Source organism: Procambarus clarkii, chromosome 10, assembly GCF_040958095.1.
Source record: "Procambarus clarkii isolate CNS0578487 chromosome 10, FALCON_Pclarkii_2.0, whole genome shotgun sequence".
In the NCBI taxonomy this organism is placed as follows: domain Eukaryota; kingdom Metazoa; phylum Arthropoda; class Malacostraca; order Decapoda; family Cambaridae; genus Procambarus; species Procambarus clarkii.
Window position 1 is genome coordinate 15,636,653 of NC_091159.1, and position 24,041 is coordinate 15,660,693.

Here is a 24,041-nt window from a genome sequence, read left to right on the forward strand (position 1 = left end):
TGCAGGAGCTTCATTCCATTGTTAGTGATACAGGCCTTCAGCTCAGCATTTCTTGTCTTCTTCCTTTCTTGTATCTTGGCATCACGTAAGCCTTTCTTTAAACTATAAAAGCTCTTCCTTTTTCAGAGAGGAGTTAAATACTATAGGCACGGGAGTGCACCGTGCTTCCACAGCCTCCTTCAGAAGCTAAGGTGATATGTCTGGGCGTACAGATTTTGTCATAGCCAGATTCATGCAGTTTATTTTGATGCTCCGGTGTTTTTATATAATCCCATATACTAACTTTTATATGTTTAGTGGGAGTGATCTCTTCAGCTCCGGCTCTTAACCATTAACCTACATGTGTGATGACTCCCTACCTACCTCTGGTTTAACTCCATGGGGTTTAAAAATTTGGGTCGTGGGAGGACCGTGTGATCTAATCTAATCTAAATTAGATTAGATCACACGGGAGTGTTGACATTACAGTTTTCTGGCTTATTGCTGTGTTGAGTTCTCTCCCCACGTGCAGGTTCACTCATTGTTTTGTCTCGATATCCCCCTGTATCCCCCTTCCAGTATCACGTATCTTGTGATCATATCCCTTCAGAGGGAGGAGTTGGAGTCCATCTCTGCCACATGCCTCCGCGTTCATATATATATCATACTCATTCTTCCAGGAACAAAAAAAGGGGCGAAACTGCTCAAGGATATAAAACATGATGAAATTATTTTGAAAAGCAAAATGCCCCGTGAACTCTGTAATGGTGCAAGCCCCGGAGGCCATTGTTGCCAATTAACGACTAGATTTTATAAACCTTCAATGAGGGTCTGAAAGAATGTGTTTCTCTTTTAAAGGAAAATATTTTTATAGCTTTGATTTTTCTACTCTTCACTTTCAGTTAAGTTTTTTATTATATATTTCATCACTGCGATTCACAGCAGCGATTTGGACGAGTTTATGGTGTCAAGCATCACCGTCTGCCAGCTGGTGGTGTCAAGCATCACTGTCTGCCAGCTGGTGGTGTCAAGCATCACTGTCTGCCAGCTGGTGGTGTCAAGCATCACTGTCTGCCAGCTGGTGGTGTCAATCATCACTGTCTGCCAGCTGGTAGTGTCAAGCATCACCGTCTGCCAGCTGGTGGTGTCAAGCATCACCGTCTGCCAGCTGGTGGTGTCAAGCATCACTGTCTGCCAGCTGGTGGTGTCAAGCATCACCGTCTGCCAGCTGGTGGTGTCAAGCATCACTGTCTGCCAGCTGGTGGTGTCAAGCATCACTGTCTGCCAGCTGGTGGTGTCAATCATCACTGTCTGCCAGCTGGTAGTGTCAAGCATCACTGTCTGCCAGCTGGTGGTGTCAATCATCACTGTCTGCCAGCTGGTGGTGTCATGCATCACCGTCTGCCAGCTGGTGGTGTCAAGCATCACTGTCTGCCAGCTGGTGGTGTCATGCATCACCGTCTGCCAGCTGGTGGTGTCATGCATCACCGTCTGCCAGCTGGTGGTGTCAAGCATCACCGTCTGCCAGCTGGTGGTGTCATGCATCACCGTCTGCCAGCTGGTGGTGTCAAGCATCACCGACTGCCAGCTGGTGGTGTCAAGCATTACCGTCTGCCAGCTGCTGGTGTCAAGCATCACTGTCTGCCAGCTGGTGGTGTCATGCATCACCGTCTGCCAGCTGGTGGTGTCATGCATCACCGTCTGCCAGCTGGTGGTGTCAAGCATCACTGTCTGCCAGCTGGGGGTGTCAAGCATCACCGTCTGCCAGCTGGTGGTGTCATGCATCACCGTCTGCCAGCTGGTGGTGTCAAGCATCACTGTCTGCCAGCTGGTGGTGTCATGCATCACCGTCTGCCAGCTGGTGGTGTCAAGCATCACTGTCTGCCAGCTGGTGGTGTCATGCATCACTGTCTGCCAGCTGGTGGTGTCAAGCATCACTGTCTGCCAGCTGGTGGTGTCATGCATCACTGTCTGCCAGCTGGTGGTGTCAAGCATCACCGTCTGCCAGCTGGTGGTGTCAAGCATCACCGTCTGCCAGCTGGTGGTGTCAAGCATCACCGTCTGCCAGCGGGTGGTGTCAAGCATCACTGTCTGCCAGCTGGTGGTGTCAAGCATCACTGTCTGCCAGCTGGTGGTGTCAAGCATCACCGTCTGCCAGCTGGTGGTATGATACATCACCGTCTGCCAGCTGGTGGTATGATACATCACCGTCTGCCAGCTGGTGGTATGATACATCACCGTCTGCCAGCTGGTGGTATGATACATCACCGTCTGCCATTGCTGGGGACAAATGCATATTAAATTTATAAATGGTACACACACAGCTTATGTGCAGGATATTTTTAACGCAAAAATGTCAACACATTGAGAAAATATTTGCATTATACTCGGGGTAAACTTTTGATGATATTGACTACGTCGATGTGTGACGCGGCGTGGGTGACGGGAGGACGGGAGGGCGTCACGTGGGAGGACCTGGGTGACGGGAGGATGGGAGAGCGTCACGTGGGAGCAAAATGGAAAGGAGAGAAGGGCAATGGATCACGTACGGCTGACTGAGGGTAGCAAAGATAACATATATCCTCCATTGGTTTAGAAAGAGGGAAGTGTGTGGCATGGATGCTGGATAATACCACGTGATGAGATGGAAGATGTGTAGAGCATCGACTCTTTCCCCCCATCCCATCCCATCTTCCCCTCTCACCCATTCCACAAACACCGTCGAGCCCAATGGAAAAACTTCCTTTGATGATAAAGTGGCCTCAGAGGAACGACTGAAGGACCCACACAAATAAGTCGCTCCCTCCACAACGACAACACGACTCTTCTAAGACTTCGCTGCAAGTTTGGTGTTAAAAGTTTTTATTTCTTGCTACCATTGATGATACTTGAAGTGAGTGCTCGTAACTTTTTTGTGTGCTTCGCGATTTCTGGTTGTGTTCGGAGTGCTACAGGATGGGCAGAATGACTTTTGTGCTGAATTATACTTAAATGTTGTAACATATACACAAATATTATATATATATATATATATATATATATATATATATATATATATATATATATATATATATATATATATATATATATATATATAAATATATATATGTAGTACCTAGTAGCCAGAACGCACTTCTCAGCCTACTATGCAAGGCCCGATTTGCCTAATAGGCCAAGTTTTCATGAATTAATGTTTTTTCGACTACCAGCTAACCTAACCTAACCTAACTTTTTCTGCTACCTAACCTAACCTAACCTTTAAAGATAGGTTAGGTTAGGTTAGGTAGGGTTGGTTAGGTTCGGTCATATATCTACGTTAATTTTAACGCCAATAACAAAAAATTGACCTCTTACATAATGAAATGGGTAGCTTTATCATTTCATCAGAAAAAATTAGAGAAAATATATTAATTCAGGATAACTTGGCTTATTAGGCAAATCAGGCCTTGCATAGTAGGCTGAGAAGTGCGTTCTGGCTACTAGGTACGACATATATATATATATATATATATATATATATATATATGGGTTACCACCACTGGTGCAATTATAGGGACCCACAGCCTCAGAGAAGGGAACACTGAGCATTCAGGAAAAAACTTGCCATTTAACTCTGAATACGAAAGAGTGTTCGCTTCTCCTACCACCCCCTTTTTTTTTTATTATGGTGTACACTTTATTATGCAAGGTTATACAGTTACATATCTGATTTTATACAAAAAATGAACATTAAGAGGACACAAGAAAAAGTTCGCTTCCTAGAGGCTGTAGATTTCCTCGAACTACTCCGACGCCGGGCAGGAACCACGGATGCAGCGAGCATTCCCCCTCTGGATCGCGACACTGAGGCGCTGAAAGATATATATATATATATATATATATATATATATATATATATATATATATATATATATATATATATATATATATATATACATACATATATAAAATATTATATATATTTATATTATAATATAGTATATATATTATATTATCTGTGAGAAAGCTGGAAGAACACGCAAGCAATATATCACTAAGAACTTTAATTGACCCGGCCAGGAATCGAACCCATGCCGTCCAGGATCATCCCTAAACATACACAGTTCCGTGACCACCGATACTGAAGACGATCATTGGTGCGGCGGTCACGAAACTGTACGTTTAGGGGAGATCCTGGACGGCATGGGTTCGAATCCTGGCCGGGTCAATGAGAAATCTTAGTGATTTTATATATATATATATATATATATATATATATATATATATATATATATATATATATATATATATATATATATATAGGTATTGTTATGTATAGGTTAAGCGTTAAGGTTCTGTTAGCGATTATTTGAATTTATAGAGCTTGAGTGGAGCACTTATAGAGTTGCAGTTCGAACAGAGGTCGTCAACGAAGCTCTATTCGAGAAATGTTCGGACGTCGTCATTTTCAGCAAATCTTGTGTAAACTATTTTTCCTTCATAAACAGTTCCCATGGTAAAAATTGGTGACGGGATTAACGAGCATTTGGCTTGTCGTTGAAGAGGACGGGCTGCATTACCGGCTTATTGAAGCTTCAAACTCATGGATTGGAGCAGCGGGGATTTATGTGTGAAGGAGCAGTATCGGAGGACCCAGTCCTAAGCAGATTTATCGCCTGTAAAACGTTCGTTGTAAAAAAAAAATCTATCAGCTATGTATTTGATACCCTTTGTAGTGGACTGTGTGAGGGACGAAGCATGTGATATGCTCGAAGAACCTTCAAATGTATTTATCTTTAATTTGTATATTCATATACATGCACATCTTATCTCATTGACAAATACATATGAACATGCAGATACTTGTTCACTATATACATATTCATACAAACAACAGTTAAATGCATCCCCCCCTTAAATCACACAAAACATACACAGGCACAAAGTATTCAGACCCACAAATATATATACAGTTGTACCACACGACCTCATTAATTCATATACATACACTTGCAATTCCTCTCCTCACCCACACTCTCATAATCTCCAACACACACACACACACACAAGCTCATTAACTAGCTGAATAGTGTCTAATAAGGGATTCAGTCAAGGCATGGTGTTGAACTGTTAAGATGAGTGATACAGCCTACGCAGTAAGTGGGGAGGGAGGGGGGATGGGGGAGAGAGAGAGAGAGAGAGAGAGAGAGAGAGAGAGAGAGAGAGAGAGAGAGAGAGAGAGAGAGAGAGAGAGAGAGAGAGAGAGACAGAGAGAGAGAGAGAGAGAGAGAGAGAGAGAGAGAGAGAGAGAGAGAGACAGAGAGAGACAGAGAGAGAGAGAGAGAGAGAGAGAGAGAGAGAGAGAGAGAGAGAGAGAGAGAGAGAGAGAGAGAGAGAGAGAGAGAGAGAGAGAGAGAGAGAGAGAGAGAGAGAGAGAGAGAGAGAGAGAGAGACACAGACAGAGAGAGAGACAGAGAGAGAGACAGAGAGAGAGACAGAGAGAGAGACAGAGACAGAGAGAGAGACAGAGACAGAGACAGAGACAGAGAGAGAGACAGAGACAGAGAGAGAGACAGAGACAGAGACAGAGACAGAGAGAGAGAGAGAGACAGAGAGAGAGAGAGAGAGAGAGAGACAGAGAGAGACAGAGAGAGAGAGAGAGACGTTCCTCACACAGATACAAGAACACAACCGTTCGAACCCGTTCCCATGGTAACCCAGAATCTTACCAGAGCCGAGATTAAATGCATTTATCTGGAAATTTATTTTATATGAAATATTTTCAGCAACGTTCATAGTTTCATTTTTTGTTTTTTGCTGTTTTCAGTTGTTGAGTTTAATGTTTAGTTACACTTAAATATTTTGAAAAAGAAGAGATACTTTGTTAATGACAATTGTATAATGTATTTACTACAAATATAATTATGTTCATTTTCTTATTGAAAGCAATGTTTGTTTTAGTCTAAACTTTATTTTGTTTTATTAAAGACTTACTTTATTTCCAAGAAATAAAAGGCTTGTAATGAATACAATAATAGTAACTGTTTTTTTTTTTAGTAACAAATAGTAATATATACAACCATCTTCTTAATCCTTAAGGCGTTTAGAGATAAGGTGCTATAAGTATGCAAATTAGTCATGAATATCTAATTTCTTCCTAATCTGAAAAAGGTCTACAGAGGTATATTATGCAGGAGAATATTTCTTAACAGCTATTGGTGTTAAAAATAATTAAGATTCAGTTCATATATATATTTTTAACTTTGTTCTTCACATTTGAAGAACAAAGAATATTTGAACTTTGTTCCTCGCTGCACGTAGGAAGAACAATGTTTGAAATATTGTTTACAGATCCTCTAAGGTAAACATTGATTCAGGTTTATGTAGTTTGATTCGTGTGAATTCCAGTTATATAGCTAATTACGAGACGCTTACATATGTAAGTTACGAGGGCGCAAGTATTTTGTTTATGGTTATCACATGGAGAGGAGAGAACAGTTGTTGTGAGATATGTGGGAGTGGTTGTTGATGCCACCAAGCTGGTTAATAAGGTCACTAACTGGGTTGCATGGTTGAGGATTTTGGTCACGTACAGTCACAGTTTGTTGGCAAGGAGTCGCTTAGTGTTTTATATTCAGCAGTTTCAACCCGTTGGCCTCATCCCAATATACGAGCATCGACTGAAACATATACTGGATACTTTCCCTGGACAGTTCAGGGACAGTACATGGAAACTTCAAAAGAAAGTATTGCAAAACACATATGAAGTTCATTAAACAAGTACATGCATAGTACAAACTCAGTGCATATACAGTATAAATACAGTACAGAGGTTGTACATATGCAGTATAGACTCGGTACAAAGGCAGTATAGAGGCAGAACAATGGCAGTATAGAGGCAGAACAAAGGCAGTATAGAGGCAGTACGAAGGCAGTACGAAGGCAGTATAGAGGCAGTACGAAGGCAGTATAGAGGCAGAACAAAGGCAGTATAGAGGCAGTACAAAGGCAGTATAGAGGCAGTACAAAGGCAGTATAGAGGCAGTACGAAGGCAGTATAGAGGCAGTACGAAGGCAGTATAGAGGCAGAACAAAGGCAGTATAGAGGCAGTACAAAGGCAGTATAGAGGCAGTACAAAGGCAGTATAGAGGCAGTACGAAGGCAGTATAGAGGCAGTACAGAAACACTACATGGATTATCCATTTTATAATAAAGACAATGTTATACACGAATTTCCAACTCATATTTAATAATTGTCATACTCAGCCGTACCAACATTTTAGACAACACATTTACAGATATTGTCTTACATAATTTCACACATTTTGAGACCAATAAAGTTTGAACAAACTATACACAGAATCCGTGTTTCTGCGAGCTCTGACAAACCACCGACTTATTTACCACTCACACAATTATGCGAGAATCATCATCATGCTTCACAACGCATCTTTATTGTCCGTTTTTTTCCCAACACCCACAACACGTTCTGAAACATGAATCCCAAATTTACCAGGGGAAAAAAATGGGTATTGCCACTCCGACACGCGGGAGGAAAAATATGTATTACCGTCCGGAATAAGCTGATCATGCGACATTTTTCTCGCTGGCGGTTCTGCCTCAATAACATCGGGTAACCTTCGCCAGAAAACCTACATCAAACTCGCCTGTAAATATTTTCCTTTCTACCAGTCTTCAACTTTCCAAGAGTTGTGGGTTGAATCCGGCGGGAAATATATCCGGCTTGGAGATATTTTACCCTCCAAACTCCCCCACGTCTTGACAAATTGCCTTAGTCCTTGATGTGCAGTTACCTAGATGTGATTGGAGGGTTGAAAGAGTGTTCTTAACCCTCGCCTTCGGTGCAATAAGTACCGAAGTACTTATTGTAATAAGTACTAGTACAATAAGTACTAGTAATTCAGTGCAATAAGGTTGTTATTATTCGCTTTTCTTATCATATATATACATTGTAAACTTTGTATCTAACTGGCCCTCAACTTCTTCACGTTGTCTGTTAATTTTGTTTAAGGCTCTTAAAATGAAGAAGTTCCGTCTGAACTCTCTGAGACCCCCCTTATGTCTGTAGTTTCCGTTGAGCCCTCTCGTGCTACTGTTACTGTGAACATTCTCCATCTACTTGGTCAATTCCTCTTGGAATTATGTATGTCATTATCATGTATGTCCTATTTCTTGTCTCCTCCAGTGTAGTGAGGTCAAGTTCTTCCCAGTCTTTCTTCAGAGCTTAGTCCCTTTAGCTCAGGAACCAGCTTCGCTGCATACATTTATAACTTTTATCTTAGATTGAGGCAGTGTATGTGTGTGTGTGTGTGTGTGTGTGTGTGTGTGTGTGTGTGTGCGTGTGTGTGTGTGTGTGCGTGTGTGTGTGTGTGTGTGTGTGTGTGTGTGTGTGTGTGTGTGTGTGTGTGTGTGTGTGTGTGTGTGTGTGTGTGTGTATACTCACCTAGTTGTACTCACCTAGTTGTGTTTGCGGGGGTTGAGCTCTGACTCTTTGGTCCCGCCTCTCAACAGTCAATCAACTGATGTACAGATTCCTGAGCCTATTGGGCTCTGTCATATCTACATTTGAAACTGTGTATGGAGTCAGCCTCCACCACATCACTTCCTAGTGCATTCCATTTACTGTGTGTGTGTGTGTGCGTATGCGTGTGTGTGTGTGTGTGTGTGTGTGTGTGTGTGTGTGTGTGTGTGTGTGTGTGTGTGTGTACGAGCACCTGGTGTTTGACTGCTCTACTGCTTCATACCAAAATGTAAGTAAAGTACTTAAACACACAATAAATATGACCCCAGTGTTGACTCTAGCTGAGTATGGAGGGTCGGAGGAGCCAGCCACCTGACTTACAACCTGCAACAATGTTACCATTATTATTTATATTACTACTATTAGTTAAAGTAAATGTTGCATAAATAGAAATAATAATAATATTAGTGGTATTAATATAATTATTATTATACATACTATGTAATTATTTGTTATATAGCAATTATGTTTCATATTTAAATACATATCCAGATGAGAAGTTTAATAAATAATAACAATAATAATTATAAAATATAATAATGATAGTAATTAATATAATAAGATTTTAATGCAATTATAACATCCAAAAGTATAATAATAATAATAATAATAATAATAATAATAATAATAATAATAATAATGGTGCATTAAAGCCATTACTTGTCGGACTGTAGGTGTGTGTATTTGACACAATCTGTTAATAATAATAATAATAATAACACACTCCACATAACGCATAATGACCTGACCACACACCAGAAGATGAAGAAACGACGATGTTTCGGTCCGTCCCGGACCATTATCAAGTCTTGTGTCCCGAAACGTCGTCGTCTCCTCTTCTGGTGTGTGGTTCGGTATTTATATCTTCAACCACGTTATTGTAACTCATCGTCTGTACGTAACTGTTACGTTGTGGTCGTAATAATATTATTCGGTTGTTGTGAGTCCATAGATTGTCTCTTCCGGACAACCCCACCAAACCTAAAACCTCTGTACAGTGCTTACACTTTGATCGGGAGATCACCCTGCACGCTTCTTGCTTTTGGAGAGGAGTTCAGCGTCACATATTTAGGGGATGCGGCTCCAACACAAACCTCGTTGTCATGTGCACACACCCACTTGAGCCGCCGTGACTCCCCACTCTCTCTTTGGTTGATATGATCTCCTCTATCTCCTTTTCTGAATTATTATTCTGCACTACCCTGTTCACAGCTGTGGTTCTTTCTCTCTCTCTCTCTTTTCTGCTTTCTGGGAAGCCTCACTAGAACAAGGGCAAACACAGGTAAATTATGCAGGCGATGAGTCACAATAACGTGGCTGAAGTATGTTGGGTCCAACGTCGTCGTCCCTTCAATTTCTAGTGTGTGGTCTGGTCAACAGGTAAATTATATACATTTACTAGACAGAAAACATGTACATGACACATACAAGAATAATATGACTCCAACACTCTATGCTATTATAGTCTGGATGCAATCCAATACCATCAGGACTCTATCAGCTGCTTATACTAAATGGTAGCCCAACTCTTAGCTTGCCACTTATGCTACCAACCTCACCAAGTGGGTCAAATCTTATAAGACAATTATGGCGCTATCAACCTCACCTAGAGGTTGATAGCGTAACAACCTAAACCTTATAAAACAAATATGGCATTATCAGCCCTAGAACATATATCTCTGCAGGTAATCCAGCCTACAGTTTTAATTCAATAAACTTCAGTATAAATATTCCTTGGCATAGAAATGATAATCAATCCCCCACCTTTCACTGCGTCTTGCACGCTAATGACAACCAAACACTCTACCAACTCCCTACAAGTAGTCAATAAGAACTTCCTTCCCACATCTGGGAGTTCACTACCCTCACATCTTCAGGTTCTTCCAGTTTCATCTACCAGGATCCTCTACAGCTCTTCCAGGCTGCTGCACCATGAAGTTTCCCTTAGACTCCACTGGTACTCCACCAATAATTCCACAGAAGAAGCATGTGAGACTTCACTTCACTGCTCCTCTTCACACAGTTTGAGGTCCACTTCCTCACTATGGGGCTTGCTCTTCCACAGAATACAACATCTACTACAGGCTTGAAGTTCCAGTCATTAACTTCTTCTCTGGCCTCAGAGTACTCCCATCAACTCCTCCCTCAGGAAGGAGGAAGAAACCACAGAAATTGTTTCCTTCGTGGGCGCTTACTCGTTGAGCGGCCGACGCCCGGGAGCCCTAGGCTGCCCACAAAACTGCTTCAAATACTGCTCCACAATCTTTCTGCAGTTTACGACTTGAGCTCAGACGTCCACAACCTTATTTTACAAGCGAGACGTCTGTCCACTTCCTTCTTCTTGAAGGTAGAAGTCAGGGGATCTTCTTCACCAGGGGCTCAAACGGAGCACGCCTTCCCCTCGCGATCTCTTCAGCTCAAGTGAGATCAAGCTCTTCTGAAGCGAGCCTCACTCCTCCAGAAAACTCTCCACATCTCATGACCAGTCATTTATCTACATCCTGATTCATTTTCCACACTTGCAAACCCTCTGTCAAATTTAACCCAGTGTTTAACATATATATAAATTCAGGTCTATATTTGCTTGACCTCTTAGTTAGGTCAGGCCTGATAGAATAACTCTCAAGGTAGACTTGTTACTCAGCTACCTGGGATCATAACAATAACCATACTAAAATAAATTGGACGATATACATATCGACATAAATGGGTATAAGAGAAGGACTATTCAAAGTTGGGGGCCCTACTCTTTGGGGCAAAACTCGCCTAATTTTGCAAGGGGACAACTCTGTGGTACGAGGCGGGCATAGGCTGGGCATATAACTGATCAGCTTATACTGTTATACAAAGAATGCATTTATTAATTTATTTACAGATTATACAGAACCTATACTATATACAAAACTATTTAATTTGGACAAGCAAGTTTTGTATTTATGTTGCAAATAAAACTTAAGCTAACCATTCTAGGCCTAATTCACGCTATCTGAGGCCTAATATAGAATTAATATATCTGCTATATTAGGCCTAGAAATAATTAAATCTGGTTTTAGCCCTTTTGTCCGGACTCTATTAAGTGACTTGTATCAAATTCTGCTCTTAATTGTCCATTACGTCACTATATGTACGGTGGTCCAGACAATTACAAAAAGTACTAAACAGGATTGGATTGATATATTTATATTATATGGAAATATATAAACAGGCTGGAGGTCAGAGGGAGGAGTAGAGGTCAGAGGGAGAAGTGGAGGTCAGTGGGAGAAGTGGAGGTCAGAGAGAGAAGTGGAGGTCAGAGAGAGAAGTGGAGGTCAGTGGGAGACGTGGAGGTCAGAGAGAGAAGTGGAGGTCAGAGAGAGAAGTGGAGGTCAGTGGGAGAAGTGGAGGTCAGAGAGAGAAGTGGAGGTCAGAGAGAGAAGTGGAGGTCAGTGGGAGAAGTGGAGGTCAGAGGGAGAAGAGAGGGGTAAGAAGGATGAAGGGAAGAGGGAAGGAGGGAAGCTGGGGGAGGGGGAAGGGAGTTGGAGGTCAATATGACAGCGCTTCCAGTTTACCTAAACCATATTAATTTGTACACTGGAGTCACTAGTCAAAATTTCCGGGTGCATCAAATAAATATTTGGACAATAACGCAAACTGGATTGAAATAACAAAATAATTTTATTGAAAATAATTAATAAAATTATTAATAAAAACGACTAACAACAATTAAATAAAATTTAACTACACTACTACTAATTGCTATTATTATTCCTATTAATTTAAGTAAAGACAATACAATAATAATAATAATAATAATAATAGAGCCTTGCCAGCGCCCATCTCCCGTGCTTACTCAGGTAGTGGGCCATCAGAGCAGGTGCACCCTAATGGTGCAATTAGTTACGTCGTAACGAGACCACTCGCTAAAATATAAGTAATAAATACCCATTTTAACGAGAAGGTGGGCGTCATATTTTAATTAAGAGGTGTAATTAGGCCGCGGCGGGAGATCTTACCGGGGGGAGGGGGACTTAATTCCTGTGGAAAATAATGGATGAGTCTTGGTATGAGGGGGGTGGGAGGGGGGAGGGTGTCAAAGGGGTGGATGAGTCATGGGTGGAACGTGGTGAGTATTGGGTAGGTGGGTCTAGAGCCACCAGGCCAGGGGTGCGGGCATGGGGAAGGGTATGAGGCTGAGAATTTAAGGAGGGTATCTCATGGTAGAGTTTCGGACGAGAAACAAACACTGGATAAGATTATCAGGGATGTAGAAGGTGGGAGGGGAAAGGAGGAATGATGTAGATGAATGGAAGGAAAGGGAAGAAGAGTGAGGGGAGGGAGTGTTGACGAGACTATAAGACAGCACTCTCTCGACGGGACGCGAAGGCAATATTTCGAGACAGGGAACATGGGACTATGATCACATAATATTATATTAGATGGCTAGTGTCGTGTTGTACTAGCAAGTATCAAAGCTTGACTTCACGTTTCAACGTTAAGTGATAATTCCAGATTATTGTGGTGTCTGTGTTTATATATATATATATATATATATATATATATATATATATATATATATATATATATATATATATATATAATATATATATATATATATATATATATATATATATATATATAATGTTTATATTTGAACTTCCCTCCCTCCTATGTCTTGACACTCTCTCTCTCTCTCTCTCTCTCTCTCTCTCTCTCTCTCTCTCTCTCTCTCTCTCTCTCTCTCTCTCTCTCTCTCTCTCTCTCTCTCTCTCTCTCTCTCTCTCTCGCCAAAAACATCGTTGCTAAACCTCTCAGGGGTCCTCGTGTAACCAAAAACATCACAGCTACACAAGAAAAAAAGGAGATTTTTGTTTTTTGTTCGGTAGCAGGCGGGTCAGGTTGCAAATAATTTACTGGCACTTTAGGCTCCAGCTCAGAGACTTCTAAAAGCTCACCTCCTGGAGAATGTATCAGCAATGTCGCGCCGAATTTCCCGCTCGTCGGGATTAATCTCCGCATTTCTCACTCTTCCTTCCTGTCTCCCTGTCTTTAGCTGCCTGTCTGTTTGCCTGCGTTTGAGAGAGGGAGGGAGAGTGACGGGGCATATCTGTACATACATTCTCACTCATAACACTTCATGGTTTAGGAGAGATTAAACGGTTGAGTGATGAGTGAGATGGTGAGGTATGAGTACACGACGAAACCGTGGGTAAAAGTGAGTGTTGGTGAGGCTGCAGGAGAAGAAGCGGAGGCACACAATTGCTGTCAGGTGGAGCTGATACAATTTACATGTTTACAAGTCACAGACGATGCAAATATTCGCATCTTGAAAGTGATGGGATCCCTAAAATGATTTTCTTGTTTTGCTGCTGTGTATATGTGAAAAATGAATTTCTTTGCCAGGTGATGTGTGTGTGTGTGTGTGTGTGTGTGTGTGTGTGTGTGTGTGTGTGTGTGTGTGTGTGTGTGTGTGTGTGTGTGTCTGTGTGTACTCACTTAGTTGTACTCAACTAGTTGTGCTTGCGGGGATTGAGCTCTGGCTCTTCGGTCCAGCCTCTCAACTGTCGGTCAACTGATGTACAGATTCCTGAGCCTATTGGGCTCTATCATATCTACATTTGAAACTGTGTAGGGAGTCTGCCTCCACCACATCACTGCCTAATGCATAATGTGTGTGTGTGTGTGTGTGTGTGTGTGTGTGTGTGTGTGTGTGTGTGTGTGTGTGTGTGTGTGTGTGTGTGTGTGTGTGTATGTGTGTGTGTGTATGTGTATCTTGAATTTTTTAGATATATTTGCAAGTCAGAGGAGGAAGTCAGGGGGCATCATCAGCATCAGCTTACTTCATCAGCTCTTGGGTTCCGCGGTAGTAACTGAAGCAATGACTTCATAATTTTGCATACATCATGCATACTTCTAAAACAGTGAATAGAACAAGCCTCAGATACTACACCTTGTAGATTACTCCACTTACCCACTTACTACCACACTGTAGTAGTCTTTCCTCAAGAGTATCCAAAACATAGGACTAAAATAATCTCCAGAAGGCCTATTGGCCTATGCGAACCAACTCGTTATTCAGATCCGATCACATTCAGTCACCTATACGTCAAATTTATATTGAAACAACTGAAAATTTTGAATGATTGACGACCTATAATGACTTCAAAATGAGGTCGACAAAGCATTGATAAATTGTGTAAGTGAATTTGAGAGTGTAGTATAGCGCCTTAGTGTATTATACAGTAAATTAGTGTTAATTTATTAGTGTAAATACACTAAGAGCTTTAGTGTATTTTAAGGAGGTCCAAGAAGAGTGTTCGGAGAAATGTCCACCCCATATAAAGTACAATTATCGAAGGTCGTAATAATAACGAGGAAGCAAAACACTTTACCTTTAACAGCCTGATAAGTATACGAAGCAGTTTACCAAGTAATGTAATAATAATATCGTCTACTGTCAACATTAAAAACAGATCAATACTTATCTTCAAATCTGAATTTTACTTTATTCCAGAAAAAAATAAATAAATATTGACATTTGTGATTCGTGTTTCTACTATATATCAACGTGTTTATATTTTGTCGCTCATTATTTTAAATGTTTGTTTTGAATCTAATATATTTTCCACTTGCAATTTTGTACATCGCTGACATGTCCTACCCTCGTATGAACTCCAAATTTCCTCCACTGTGGCTATATATTACTCTCTCCTCAGCTCGGGTAATTAAAGTTTTGTATTTGAATGTTTTTCGCATGTCTCTTGAGGACAGTATACAGCAGTTATTTACTACTAATAAGCAGGCGATGAGTCACAATAACGTGGCTGAAGTATGTTGACCAGACCACACACTAGAAATTGAAGGGACGACGACGTTTCGGTCCGTCCTGGACCATTCTCAAGTCGATTGTCGACATTCTCACAATCGACTTGAGAATGGTCCAGGACGGACCGAAACGTCGTCGTCCCTTCAATTTCTACTACTAATAAGATTTGGTGGTTTATTAACAATTTCTGCAACCACTTGACTGGACGGTAGAGCAACGGTCTTACTTCATGCAGGTCGGCGTTCAATCCCCCACCATCCAAATGGTTGGGCACCATTCCTTCCCCCCGTCCCATCCCAAATCCTTATCCTGACCCCTTCCCAGTGCTATATAGTCGTAAATGGCTTGGCGGTTTTACCTAATAATTCCCCTCCCAACTTCTGCAAAATTCTAGTTAATTTCAGTAATCTCGCCGTTCCTCTATGATTAGTTGTGTTAAGACATTCACCTCCGTGGTGTCTACTAACATTACTCTCCATGTATCACGTGCGAGAATATATTTACAAGCGTTTGTGTTCTGAATGTATAGAAATTTTCATAGGTTTTGGTATTACAAAGAAAATAATACAAATAATTAAAATTAATATTTTTAATTATTTTGTTTTAAATTTTTAATTATATTATTATTATTAAACAGAGAAATCACATTAACGTGATATATCAGAGAACAACTCCACAGGAGCCTTGCTGAGGGTTCGAACAGTTGACTAGAGCGTCTGGGTACACTCACCGCATAGTTCGAACCCTCAGCAATTTTCCTGTGGATGTGTTCATTATTATTAGTATTATTATAGTTATTATTATTATTATTATTATTATTATTATTATTATTACCATTATTATTATTATTCAGTATTTATAATTTAATTAAAATAATTGTCTTTTTAATATATATATATATATATATATATATATATATATATATATATATATATATATATATATATATATATACATATATTTTAATATATGTTCCGTTTTTTTGTTTTTGTGCTTAAATATTGGGAGTGACCAATTATTTATCGTATAGTAAAGGCTTTTGATGTCTGTTTGCGTTCCAAACGAAATTAATGCACATATATTTTGAAGCCAGACAACACACGTGTCTTTGTTTGGTTTCAGTAATTAGTTCGTTCCGTTTGCAACAGAAAACATTTTGTTACGTGTAGTTTATGTAAACAGTACGACCGGGTTACGTAAGAACGTATACACGTAGGTGTGAATATACAGCATGGACGTTGGCATGTATTTATACATGAATTATTGATGTATATGCTTGTGTGTGTCTTTGAATTATGTATATCCTTCGTATGCGTGGAGGAATAACTATTTATGAATCAGTATACAGTATAAGACTGTATTAAGTACGTATGCCTTTATGTCTGTATACAAATAAAATTGTATGTTACGCAGACAAAATAAAATATAAAAATACTTAAAAAAAACACACAATTAGTATGCAGGAAACAATTGTAAATTAAAGAATTGTGCTGAAAACTCATTTACAACAGTCTCAAAAATATTTATTTTTTCCTTGCAGGTAAACGAGAAGGGAAGGGATCTCTCAGGAAAAAGCGTCAAGCCATTACGACAGGTAGACGACAAAAACATGTTATCTTGTTAACAGTAAGTAGGAATATTTGTAGAAAGCATCCATTAGTGTGCAAGATAATGTCTAACTGTGTACTTAACACCCCAACAATATTACACATTAAATCTGGTTAGTAGAAGGCGAGCGAGAGACCAAACAACCGAGAGTGCAAGAGAGCCAGAGAGAGAGCCAGAGAGAGAGCCAGAGAGAGAGCCAGAGAGAGAGCCAGAGTGAGACCCAGAGAGAGAGCCAGAGTGAGACCCAGAGAGAGAGCCAGAGAGCCAAAGTGAGACCCAGAGAGAGAGCCAGAGTGAGAGTCAGAGAGAGACCTAGAGAGAGAGCCAGAGAGAGAGCCAGAGAGAGAGCCAGAGTGAGACCCAGAGTGAGTGCCAGAGAGAGACCCAGAGAGAGAGCCAGAGAGAGGGCCAGAGTGAGACCCAGAGAGAGAGCCAGAGTGAGAGTCAGAGAGAGACCCAGAGAGAGAGCCAGAGAGAGAGAGCCAGAGTGAGACCCAGAGAGAGAGCCAGAGTGAGAGCCAGAGAGAGACCCAGAGAGAGAGCCAGAGAGAGAGAGCCAGAGTGAGAGCACCTAGAGAGAGAGAGAGAGAAAGAAAGAGACATTGTGGGGGAAGAAAAAGGAGACTGTTTACATTTAAACACATGTAAAGATAAAGAGGAAACACGTACGGGTAGAGACTGAACGGAGGAAGATCCGATTGAGCTGAGAGTGATAGTGAGAGCTGAGGAATGATGAACTACGTGAATGACCGGGAAATCTTATAACCAAATGAGGAAAAAGTGACCGGGTGAGCTGAGGGTGGCTGGATAGATGAGACAGAGTGAGCTGAGACAGAGTGAGCTGAGACTGGTTGAGACGAGACATTCTGAATGAGCTCAGAGTGACTGGAAGTATCTGACACCCTCTTGTGCGAATATCGAGTTCCTCCTTCAGTAATATCGGACTCCCTCTCCTTCGGGAATATCAAGTTCCTCTTCCTCTGGAAATATCGAGCGCCGCCTCCTCCGGGAACACGGAGTTCCTCCCGCTGGAATATCGAACACCTCCTCCGCTCCGCCTTCATCTCCAGACACGCAACAGCCCCCAGAATATTGAGGCATTTCTCCAGGAGTTACAACACACTTGAGAATCCTCAGTAAGCATCTCCAAATTTGTTGTTGCTGTTTAAAGTTAATTTTGGTGTGCTACTTTTGGTGGAATCTACTGACCTGTTATTTGGTGTGCTACTTTTGGTGGAATCTACTGACCTGTTATTTGGTGTGCTACTTTTGGTGGAATCTACTGACCTGTTATTTGGTGTGCTACTTGGTGGAATCTACTGACCTGTTATTTGGTGTGCTACTTTTGGTGGAATCTACTGACCTGTTATTTGGTGTGCTACTTTTGGTGGAATCTACTGACCTGTTATTCACCCATGAATGGGTGAATAACAGGTCAGTAGATTCGCAGAGCACTGTTGTAGAGGCGGTGACCCACTAACTGCGCGTTCTTGATATAATCGGAGAACCAGAGTTGGCTGAAATGATTAGCTCAACTGATGTTGGCTAGGTCTCTTGGCCAGAGCCAGTGTTGGCCAGGCCTTCTGATCAGAGCCGGTGTTGGCCAGGCCTTCTGACCAGAGCCAGTGTTGGCCAGGCCTTCTGGCCAGAGCCGGTGTTGGCCAGGCCTTCTGACCAGAGCCAGTGTTGGCCAGGCCTTCTGACCAGAGCCAGTGTTGGCCAGGCCTTCTGGCCAGAGCCGGTGTTGGCCAGGTCTTCTGACCAGAGCCAGTGTTGGCCAGGCCTTCTGACCAGAGCCAGTGTTGGCCAGGCCTTATGACCAGAGCCAGTGTTGGCCAGGCCTTCTGGCCAGAGCCGGTGTTGGCCAGGCCTTTTGACCAGAGCCAGTGTTGGCCAGGCCTTCTGACCAGAGCCAGTGTTGGCCAGGCCTTCTGACCAGAGCCAGTGTTGGCCAGGCCTTCTGGCCAGAGCCGGTGTTGGCCAGGCCTTCTGACCAGAGCCAGTGTTGGCCAGGCCTTCTGGCCAGAGCCGGTGTTGGCCAGGCCTTCTGACCAGAGCCGGTGTTGGCCAGGCCTTCTGACCAGAGCCGGTGTTGGCCAGGCCTTCTGACCAGAGCCAGTGTTGGCCTGTTCACTACATGCTGACCAGAGCCAGTGTTGGCCTGTTCACTACATGCTGACCAAACTCACTGTTGCTCGAGAACAGGAGACCTCCCCCCCCCCCTCCCCAGTGTGCAGGAATCCTATCGTTAAGCAAGTGAGGACGCCATTACTGCCCCCGGAGGGTGATCAGGGCCGCAGGATGGCCACAGTCACAACAGGTCAAGGCCTCCACGCAAGGCCTCCTTCAAGTCACCTTGAAGGTCCCAGGTCCCCGCGGAGGTCCCAGGTCCCCGCGGAGGTCCCAGGTCCCCGCGGAGGTCCCAGGTCCCCGCGGAGGTCCCAGGTCCCCGCGGAGGTCCCAGGTCCCCGCGGAGGTCCCAGGTCCCCGCGGAGGTCCCAGGTCTCAGCGGAAGATAGTAGACCATTACACACACAAATCACAATAGCGGGATGCACCAAATGAACAAATCCTCAAGGGTTCGAACCCTCGTCTCGGCCCTTGTGGATGTGTTCATGGTAGACCACTGCTACACCTCTGTTTATAAAGCAGTAGTTAAACTATTTGGAGTTAATTGACCAGCATAAATACTGTTAATAATCAGCACATATTGTTGCGGCCGTGAGGATGACGCGGTAATGAGCGGATTATGTTGCCTAATATATGATGGTAAGAAGGGTCTTTATAATGTACTAGAACATCAGTCCGTTGAGTCACATAACAAGCGTTGTAATGATCTGTAACAGACATCAAGAAAATGACTGTGTTTACGTCATGACGCCTCAGGTAACTTTGTACTTTGTACCCAGGTGGGAGCAGGAGCAGCCTCCTGTTACCAGGTGGAGAGCTTTCATTCCCATAGCTCATGGTAAGCCTTATACACTTCTTGTATTCCCTTGGAAACACGACCCACCAATCACTTACCAACCAGGTGCCCAATTACTGCTGGGTGAAAATGGACAAACAATTAAGAATTAGCTCCTAATCAATCCACTTTGGCTGGACAGTAGAGCGACGATCTCGCTTCAAGCAGGTCGGCGTTCAATCCCCCGACCGTCCAAGTGCTTGGGCACCATTCCTTTTCCCATCCCAAATCCTTATCCTGATCCATTCCCAGTGCAATATTGTCGAAATGGCTTGTCGCTTCTCCTGATAGTTCCCTTCCCTTCCTAGTCAATCCGCCCTAACCAGGACTGGCTCGTCCGTCCGCAACGCAAAATTCCGTCCTGAATGCTCATGCAAAGTTTTTGCAAAATGAATTCGCAAATTGCCGAGGAGAAAGACACTAACTATTCACGATGCTTGCCAATACGTCGTGATTACGCCAATTACATCTTAATTCAGTGGTCCTCAGCCAATTACTGGTGTTGACGATGCAGGCAAATATCAACACAGCAATTGCAACGGAAACAGTTTTTGATTGGCCAGGCTGGGCAGGGTGTGTAGGCTGGATAGGCTAGGCAAGGTGTGTAGGCTGGATAGGCTAGGCATGGTGTGTAGGCTGGATAGCCTAGGCAGGCAGGGCAGGCTGGGCAGGCTGGGCAGGCTGGGCAGGCTGGGCAGGTGTAGGCTAGGCAGGCAGGGCAGGCAGGGCAGGCAGGGCAGGCGGGGCAGGCAGGGCAGGCAGGGCAGACAACGAAATAGTGTAAGCATGTCCACCCAGCAGGTTCCTGAGCACACACGTGGCATCGCTCCCATGGGTGAGTCACAGATATGGCAACACCGGCATGACAGATAAAGTTCACAACAAGTCTTGCACAACATGTCACAAGAATAGACTGACAAGTCAATAATCATGGTAGTCGAGTGTGACTTGTTAAGCCAACTTTTGGTCCAAGGATAGAAGACAGACTAAGAGTGTTTCATTTTCTATGGATAATCCCTCTGGTGCTCTTGGGCCACAGAGCATTTTCCTCTTTGGTTTGACTCTTCCTGATTGGCAGTTGAGATTTATGCACCTTACTCAAAGATAATTTTTTTTTGTATTTAAACGGTGCCAATAACTTCATTCTTACGCTGTTAGATTTATTATTAACCTGTCAGTCAGGGAAAGTCATTAAATGTCAACATTACTCCTCAAACTCAAGAGGCTTCCAGCTTAGATTTTCTTCCGTTAGTCATCACAAATTTGTTGCTCATGACTTGATAAACTAACTTACATTAAGTCAGTCTAACTTAGATTTCATGTAATAACCCGAACAGGAGTTAAGGCGAGTCTGCTAAGCTCACCTGAACCAAAATTAACAGTTACAGGATAATCATGGCAGACTCTAATATTTAAATACCATTTTTATACAGATTATATAGTCTTAAAAGCCCACAATATTGCATTACGACCAATATAAACACATTATTTGTGCGAAGATTTATATAAAATTAAATACGACTTGAAGTGTTAACAAAAATAATTTCTTGAAAGCTCACTAACGAGTGGCTTTGTCAGAGGCGAAAAGAGCCCCCACTCGTTCAGAGCCCCCACTCGTTCAGAGCCCCTACCCGTTCAGAGCCCCCACTCGTTCAGAGCCCCCACCCGTTCAGAGCCCCCACCCGTTCAGAGCCCCCACCCGTTCAGAGCCCCCACCCGTTCAGAGCCCCCACTCGTTCAGAGCCCCACTCGTTCAGAGCCCCCACTCGTTCAGAGCCCCCACCCGTTCAGAGCCCCCACCCGTTCAGAGCCCCCACTCGTTCAGAGCCCCCACTCGTTCAGAGCTCCGCATCAACACAACTCTGTACAATTATAACACAATTGCTATTGTGTTTACATCAGGTTTTCACGACAAAAGAGGAACTGGATAACTGTCAATTATTTACAAACGAAAATCAATTTCAGCACCAAACAGATGACAATATCAACGTGTCAGACGTAAACACCTGAAGTACAGTGCCGATGTAGAACAAGGAATAGCAGAGCGAATTGTTAAAGTATTTCCAGGAGTCAAAACACGTAGACTAAATGCTTGCCAAGACCTCGTGACAGCTGGAGAGAGGGAGAGAAGAGGGGAGAAGAGGGCAGAAGAGGGGAGAAGAGGGGAGAGGAGGGGAGAAGAGGGTAGTAACGAGGGAGGGATATTATTTAAGGTCATGGACGGGGATAAGAGGCAGAAGGGGAGAGAGAAAGAATGAATGGAAGAGGAAAGAATGGGGCAGGTGGTGAAACGATCAGTGTGTGATTGAAAGCATGATATAATAGTGATTGGTGATCCACGAGAGAGAGAGAGAGGAGAGAGAGAGAGGGGGAGAGAGAGAGAGAGAGAGAGAGAGAGAGAGAGGGAGAGAGAGGGAGAGAGAGGGAGAGAGAGAGAGAGAGAGAGAGAGAGAGAGAGAGAGAGAGAGAGAGAGAGAGGAGAGAGAGAGAGAGAGAGAGAGAGAGAGAGAGAGAGAGAGAGAGAGAGAGAGAGAGTGAGTTTGTGTGTGTGTGTGTGTTTACTAGTTGTGTTTACTAGTTGTGTTTACTAGTTGTGTTTTTGCGGGGGTTGAGCTTTGCTCTTTCGGCCCGCCTCTCAACTGTCAATCAACTGTTTACTAACTACTTTTTTTTTTTGTTTTTCCCACCCCACACACACACACACACCCCAGGAAGCAGCCCGTGACAGCTGACTAACTCCCAGGTACCTATTTACTGCTAGGTAACAGGGGCACTTAGGGTGAAAGAAACTTTGCCCATTTGTTTCTGCCTCGTGAGGGAATCGAACCCGCGCCACAGAATTACGAGTCCTGCGCGCTATCCACCAGGCTACGAGGCCCCCCTTGGCTACGAGGCCAACCCTACGAGGCTCCTACGAGGCCCTTGCTTGACTAGATATGGACTCCATGCTGGTGCCGCATACTCCAGGATTGGTCTGGCATATGTGGTATATAATGTTCTGAAAGATTCCTTACACAAGTTTCTAAAGGCCGTTCTTATGTTAGCCAACCTGGCATATGCTGCTGCTGTTATCCTCTTGATATGAGCATCAGGGGACAGGTCTGGCGTGATATCAACCCCCAGGTCTTTCTCTCTCTCGGACTCTTGAAGTATTTCATCTCCCAAGTGATACCTTGTATCTGGTCTCCTGTGTGTGTGTACTCACCTAATTGTACTCACCTAATTGTGCTTGCGGGGGTTGAGCTCCGGCTCTTTGGTCCCGCCTCTCAACCGTCAATCAACTGGTGTACAGATTCCTGAGCCTATTGGGCTCTATCATATCTACATTTGAAACTGTGTATGGAGTCAGCCTCCACCACATCACTTCCTAATGCATTCCATTTACTAACTACTCTGACACTGAAAAAGTTCTTTCTAACGTCTCTGTGGCTCATTTGGGTACTCAGCTTCCACCTGTGTCCCCTTGTTCGCGTCCCACCAGTGTTGAATAGTTCATCCTTGTTTACCCGGTCGATTCCCCTGAGGATTTTGTAGGTTGTGATCATGTCCCCCCTTACTCTTCTGTCTTCCAGTGTCGTGAGGTGCATTTCCCGCAGCCTTTCCTCATAACTCATGCCTCTTAGTTCTGGGACTAGTCTAGTAGCATACCTTTGGACTTTTTCCAGCTTCGTCTTGTGCTTGACAAGGTACGGGCTCCATGCTGGGGCCGCATACTCCAGGATTGGTCTTACATATGTGGTGTACAAGATTCTGAATGATTCCTTACACAGGTTCCTGAACGCCGTTCTGATGTTAGCCAGCCTCGCATATGCCGCAGACGTTATTCTCTTTATGTGGGCTTCAGGAGACAGGTTTGGTGTGATATCAACTCCTAGATCTTTCTCTCTGTCTGTTTCATTAAGTACTTCATCTCCTATTCTGTATCCTGTGCCTGGCCTCCTGTTTCCACTGCCTAGTTTCATTACTTTGCATTTACTCGGGTTGAACTTCAACAGCCATTTGTTGGACCATTCACTCAGTCTATCCAGGTCATCTTGTAGCCTTCTACTATCATCCTCTGTTTCAATCCTCCTCATAATTTTTGCATCGTCGGCAAACATTGAGAGGAACGAATCTATACCCTCTGGGAGATCATTTACATATACCAGAAACAGTATAGGTCCAA